The following is a 7,526-nucleotide window of genomic DNA, read 5'->3' as shown; positions in this document are numbered from 1 at the left end:
GTGGCAGGCAGGAGGTGCCCTCGCCGCCGCTCCGCAGGCTCCCGGTGGTCTCCGGTGGCCGACCCGACCTGACCAGGCCGGCTGCCAGGTCGGGCTCTTCTGCGCTCCAAGGCCCGGAACTTCTGCGTCCCACGCCGGCGCGCTGACGTCATCGGACGTCCGCCGGGCTGTGCTGCGCAGGCGCAGAACTACTGCGCCTGCGCAGTAGAGCCCGGAGGACATCAGATGACATCAGCGCGCCGGCGTGGGACGCAGAAGTTCCGGGCCTTGGAGCGCAGAAGAGCCCGACCTGGCAGCCGGCCTGGCCAGGTCGGGTCGGCCACCGGAGACCACCGGGAGCCTGCGGAGCGGCGGCGAGGGCACCTCCTGCCTGCCACGGGCTGGAGGAAGCCCCAGGTAAGTGGACATTGATTTTTATTTTTTACCCACCCTCCCTGAACCTTCCCTTTAACCTATTTTAGTTCCTGGACGTAGAAACTACATCCAGGAACAATGCGCGCTCCCGCGGCCAATCGCGCGCGTACACGCGCGCTCCGGCCCGCAGTTCGTTAGCCAGGCAATCAGTGAATCGGGCTATGGTGCCCGATCACTGATTCCTCTCCCCCGCTGAAAAAGCGACAGCTTCTCTCGGAAGCTGCGCTTTTTCTGGCTGTTACCTCCCCCATGTGTCTCTCTAAGCGTATGTTACGCTTAGAGTGACATCATGTAAACAAACTCATGGCCGCCATCTTGTGGCCAAAAAGTAAAACTACAACTAAAAGTAAAAAAAATAAAACTCAAGACACATTTACATTATAAAACTATTGTTTACATCCCACCCTCCCAAAAGTACCCAAATAAAGTGTTTGATATAAAAAAAAAAAAAAAAAAAAAAAAAACAGATTGAGCACTTTCTTAAATCTCGTTTTCCTTCCCCTCCCGTTACCCACCTTACAGGATTTGAGAAACTATTTTATAACGGTGGGCGACACAAGGGATCAATCTCACGCATATATGATCTTTTGATTAATAGACATAAAGATAGCAAGCTGCCGTATATGTTAGCCTGGGAAGCGGACCTGGGAATATCTATCCCCCTCAAAACTTGGGATTCCATTTGGGCTAATGTAGGGTCAGTCACCCACTCTAATATACTAAGGGACACCCCGGTTAAGCTAATGTTAAGATGGTATTATACCCCAGTCAGACTCCACAAATTTTTTCCTTCTACCTCTCCACTATGTTTTCGAGGCTGTGGAGCGGTTGGAACGTTGTCTCATATATTTTGGGACTGCCCGATTGCCCAGAGTTTTTGGACCGACTGGATGGCAATGGTTACGCAAATCTTCCACTTCCCGATCTCTGTGACTAAGTTGCAAGCACTATTATTTGCCCCTAATTTGGATATCTCGGGCCCGCTTTTTAGGCTTTATAAGTTCTTGTTATTGGCAGCTTTATGGGTGATTGCATTTAACTGGAAAACCCCCTCTCTCCCACTTTCCCAATTAAGAAATCGAATGGACACGCTTAGACTGTCAGATCGAATTTTTTATTCCAGTATAAACAACTTGCCCAAGTTTGAAGCTGTATGGGAAAACTGGGTCTCATATTGCGCTACGCTATAGATTATGGTTCAATGTTGCCCCCCAAACTTGGGCCTTAACATTATGTACCTGAGCTCTGTTCAAAGTAATGTAGTCAATGATATTTTGGATAAAGTGTATCCCCTATGATTATAAGTATAGTTGTGTTATGATTTCTTGTTTTCTGTTCTTTGTCTTTTATGCATCACTCACTTTGTGTGAGGTAATATGCTTTTGTATTGTTTACTATGATATTTTTCACTAATAAACGCTTCAAATATGAAAAAAAAAAAAACATTACAATAAAAAAAAAAATCATGTAAATATTTACCTAAGGGTCTAAACTTTTTCAATATCAATGTAAAGATGAAATATTTCTATTTCCCTGGTTCTTACATGGCAGCATACTATGGGTGGTGGCTCCGCCCACTAACCCTATTGGACACTCTAACTATAAGTCTTTTGTGAACACATAGACCAGGGGTCTGCAACCTTTAAGACATAAAGAGCCACATGGACCCGTTTCCGAAAAGAGAAAAAAACTGGGAGCCGCAAAACCATTATAAAAGAAATCAAAGGCCTGGTGCACACCAAAGGAGTTTTTCTGAGCGTTTTGAGTTTTTAAATCTGCTGCTAATGTTATCCTATGTGTCTGTGCACACTGGAGCAATGAGGTTTTCTAAAAAAAAACCATAGCATTACATTGGGAAGAGCTTTTGAAACCTCTAAAAGCTCTTCCCAATGTAATGCTATGGGGATTTTTACAAAACCTCATTGCTCCAGTGTGCACAGACACATAGGATAACATTAGCAGCAGATTTAAAAACTCAAAACGCTCAGAAAAACTACTCTGGTGTGCACCAGGCCTAACACTGCATATATTGTTTCTTACCTTAATCCTATATACAGGATCAGATATGACCCCAATATGCACAAATAGTTAGCAGATATGACCCCCATATGCACAAATCCTTCAGCAGATATGACCCCCATATGCACAAATCGTTAGCAGATTTGACCCCCATATGCACAAATTGTTAGCAGATATGACCCCCATATGCACAAATCGTTAGCAGATATGACCCCCATATGCACAAATCGTTAGATATGACCCCCATATGCACAAATCGTTAGCAGATATGACCCCCATATGCACAAATCGTTAGCAGATATGACCCCTATATGCACAAATCGTTAGCAGATATGACCCCCATATGCACAATCCTTCGCAGATATGATCCCCATATGCACAATCCTTCGCAGATTTGACCCCCATATGCACAAATCCTTCAGCAGATATGACCCCCATATGCACAAATCGTTAGCAGATATGACCCCCATATGCACAAATCGTTAGCAGATATGACCCCCATATGCACAAATCGTTAGCAGATATGACCCCCATATGCACAAATCGTTAGCAGATATGACCCCCATATGCACAAATCGTTAGCAGATATGACCCCCATATGCACAATCCTTCGCAGATATGACCCCCATATGCACAATCCTACGCAGATATGACCCCCATATGCACAAATCGTTAGCAGATATGACCCCCATATGCGCAATCCTTCGCAGATATGACCCCCATATGCACAATCCTTCGCAGATATGATCCCCATATGCACAATCCTTCGCAGATATGACCCCCATATGCACAAATCGTTAGCAGATATGACCCCCATATGCGCAATCCTTCGCAGATATGACCCCCATATGCACAATCCTTCGCAGATATGATCCCCATATGCACAATCCTTCGCAGATATGATCCCCATATGCACAATCCTTCGCAGATATGACCCCCATATGCACAATCCTTCGCAGATATGATCCCCATATGCATAATCCTTCGCAGATATGACCCCCATATGCACAATCCTTCGCAGATATGACCCCCATATGCACAATCCTTCGCAGATATGAGCCCCATATGCACAAATCCTAAGCAGATATGACCCCCATATGCACAAATCGTTAGCAGATATGACCCCCATATGCACAATCCTTCGCAGATATGATCCCCATATGCACAATCCTTCGCAGATATGACCCCCATATGCACAAATCCTTCAGCAGATATGACCCCCATATGCACAAATCGTTAGCAGATATGACCCCCATATGCACAAATCGTTAGCAGATATGACCCCCATATGCACAAATCGTTAGCAGATATGACCCCTATATGCACAAATCGTTAGCAGATATGACCCCCATATGCACAATCCTTCGCAGATATGACCCCCATATGCACAATCCTACGCAGATATGACCCCCATATGCACAAATCGTTAGCAGATATGACCCCCATATGCGCAATCCTTCGCAGATATGACCCCCATATGCACAATCCTTCGCAGATATGATCCCCATATGCACAATCCTTCGCAGATATGACCCCCATATGCACAAATCGTTAGCAGATATGACCCCCATATGCGCAATCCTTCGCAGATATGACCCCCATATGCACAATCCTTCGCAGATATGATCCCCATATGCACAATCCTTCGCAGATATGATCCCCATATGCACAATCCTTCGCAGATATGACCCCCATATGCACAATCCTTCGCAGATATGATCCCCATATGCATAATCCTTCGCAGATATGACCCCCATATGCACAATCCTTCGCAGATATGACCCCCATATGCACAATCCTTCGCAGATATGAGCCCCATATGCACAAATCCTAAGCAGATATGACCCCCATATGCACAATCCTTTGCAGATATGACCCCCATATGCACAATCCTTCGCAGATATGACCCCCATATGCACAAATCCTTCGCAGATATGACCCCCATATGCACAAATCCTTCGCAGATATGACCCCCATATGCACAAATCCTAAGCATATATGACCCCCATATGCACAATCCTTCGCAGATATGACCCCCATATGCACAATCCTTCGCAGATATGACCCCCATATGCACAATCCTTCGCAGATAAGACCCCCATATGCACAATCCTTCGCAGATATGAGCCCCATATGCACAAATCCTAAGCAGATATGACCCCCATATGCACAATCCTTCGCAGATATGACCCCCATATGCACAATCCTTCGCAGATATGACCCCCATATGCACAAATCCTTCGCAGATATAACCCCATATGCACAATCCTTCGCAGATATGACCCCCATATGCACAAATCCTAAGCAGATATGACCCCCATATGCACAATCCTTCGCAGATATGACCCCCATATGCACAATCCTTCAGAAGATCTGAAAAGAAAAACCCATTTACTCACCTCGTCAGAAGACACGTTCTCCTCCTGTTCCGACCCCTGGTCCCGACCTGGCGCGCAACTCCCGCGATCCTCTTCCTACGTCCAGGGCCGGCCCTAGACTTTTTGCCGCCTGAGGCAAATTTTAAAAAAAATTATTGCTGCCGCCGCCCCCCCCCCCCCCCCTTGGGGGGGGGGCGCGGGCGCTGCCGAGCTGGAGGGGTAGCGGGCAGGGCGGGGGTATTGGGCCTAGCGGCGGGGAGGGGGGTCGGACCCCCCCCTCCCTCGCCTGGGTCCCCGTCCTCCGCTCCCCTCCAGCCTTAAATACATCCGAACTAGCGCAACTCGTAAGAGGCAGTGGGCGGGGAGGACTCACCTCTTCCTCGCTCGATCCAGCGTGCGCTCCACTGACGTCCCTTCCTGCAGCGCCGTCCATTTACAATACAGTGGGCGGCGTGCAGGAAGTGACGTCAGTGGAGCGCACGCTGGATCGAGCGAGGAAGAGGTGAGTCCTCCCCGCCCACTGCCTCTTACGAGTTGCGCTAGTTCGGATGTATTTAAGGCTGGAGGGGAGCGGAGGACGGGGACCCAGGCGAGGGAGGGGGGGGGGGGTCCGACCCCCCTCCCTGCCGCTAGTCCCAATACCCCCGTCCTGCCCGCTACCCCTCCAGCTGGGCGGCCGGCTCCCCGCACCCTCCGACGGGCAGATGCCGCCCCTAGAAATTTGCCGCCTGAGGCAAAAGTTTCACCCCGCCTCATGAGCGGGCCGGCCCTGCCTACGTCACGTCCTGCGTCACGTCCTTCCTGATTAACACTGCAGGGCTACGGGAAAATGGCCGCCCGAAGCCCTGCACTGCACTGGTCCGGCGACCTCTCTGATAGGCTGCCGGCCAGCGACACCAAACGTCACGCGCGTGCCGCAGCCACCGGAGCCGCCTAGGAGCCACGGCGAAGGTGAAAAAGAGCCGCATGCGGCTCCGGAGCCCCGGGTTGCCGACCCCTGACATAGACCATCATTCTTTTTGTTTTGTCCTCCCTTCTCTATGGACACATACCTTTTTAATGCTTTTTCCCTTTTAGCTATCCTCCAGGGTTTATCCCTTTCCCTGGGGAAGCCTCCAGTGAGTGCTAAATGCACTACAGAGAGTGCCGGTTTCGATCCCGGATTTTAATGTCTGTTAAATACAGACTAATGGTGCAAGTTGCGCATAAGTTGTTTTCTTTTGCTTCAAGATTCCTACCTTCAGTGCAGTTCAGTGGAGCTGGCGGCTTGCTGCTAGCCTCCCTGACGCTCTGTCAGAGGCAGAGTGCTTCAGAATGCGTCCACTTCAGGTTCTGTTGTTACTCCTCCAGTTACCTTAGATGCACAGGTTTCGGAAGAGTCTGATAATGATATAGAAGAGCCTATAGCCTTTCAATTTTCTCTGGTGGAACCATTAATCAAAGCCTTAAAGGAAGCTATACAGTGGACCGAGCCAGAGGATGCTACAGAAGAAGTCGGAAAATATTATCCTTAATTATCAAAGGTTGGCCCTTCCTTCCCTCTTATGAAAGAAATTAAAGGTATAATGGATGAAGAATGGGCAAAGATTGAAGCAAAAACGTCCTTCACTAATAGATGGGCAAAACTGTAGCCCTTTAAAAGCTTTGATGCATACTCTTTAAATTCTGCACCTGGAGTAGATGCTTCCATTGCTAATCTGGCAAAACACATTACTTTGCCATTGGAGGATTCAGCGGCATTCAAAGATCCCCTAGAAAGAAAAATGGAAAGCGATTTAAAGAAAACTTATTTATCTGCTGGGGCTGCTTGCAAGACATCCATTGCGCTAACTTCTTTACCCAGGGCAGGGGCAAAACCAGGATTTCCAAGGGGGGGTTCCTGAAAGTGGCGTGTGGGCGTGGCCAAAATATGGTGTGGGTGGAGCCAAATACTAGCAGTTTCTAGGCTAAATTGCACCCAGGGTGAGGGCGTAAAATGTGCCCCCAACGTGGAGACAGGTATAGGTGCCCGCAGTATAGGTAGCAGTATAGGTAGCCAGCTATAGGTCCCCCCCCAGTATAGGTAGCCCATATAGTTGCCCCCAGTATAGGTTAGATAGGTATATGCCCCCCAGTATAGATTAGATAGGTATATGCCCCCCAGTATAGGTTAGATAGGGCTATGCCCCCCAGTATAGGTTAAATAGGGCTATGCCCCCCAGTATAGGTTAGATAGGTATATGTCCCCCAGTATAGGTTAGATAGGTATATGTCCCCCACTATAAGTTAGATAGGTATATGCCCCCCAGTATAGGTTAGATAGGTATATGCCCCCTAGTATAGGTTAGATAGGTATATGCCCCCCAGTATAGATTAGATAGGTATATGTCCCCCAGTATAGGTTAGATAGGTATATGCCCCCCAGTATAGGTTAGATAGGTATATGCCCCCCAGTATAGGTTAGATAGGTATATGCCCCCCAGGATAGATTAGATAGGTATATGCCCCCCAGTATAGGTTAGATAGGTATATGCCCTCCAGTATTGGTTAGATAGGTATATGCCCCCCAGTATAGGTTAGATAGGTATATGCCCCCCAGTATAGGTTAGATAGGTATATGCCCCCCCAGGATAGATTAGATAGGTATATGCCCCCCAGTATAGGTTAGATAGGTATATGCCCCCCAGTATAGGTTAGATAGGTATATGCCCCCCAGTATAGGTTAGATAGGTATAT

Source organism: Hyperolius riggenbachi, chromosome 9 (genome assembly GCF_040937935.1).
Source record: "Hyperolius riggenbachi isolate aHypRig1 chromosome 9, aHypRig1.pri, whole genome shotgun sequence".
Classification (NCBI taxonomy): Eukaryota; Metazoa; Chordata; class Amphibia; order Anura; family Hyperoliidae; genus Hyperolius; species Hyperolius riggenbachi.
The sequence above is the reverse complement of the archived record's forward strand: the minus strand, read 5'-3'. Positions refer to the sequence as shown.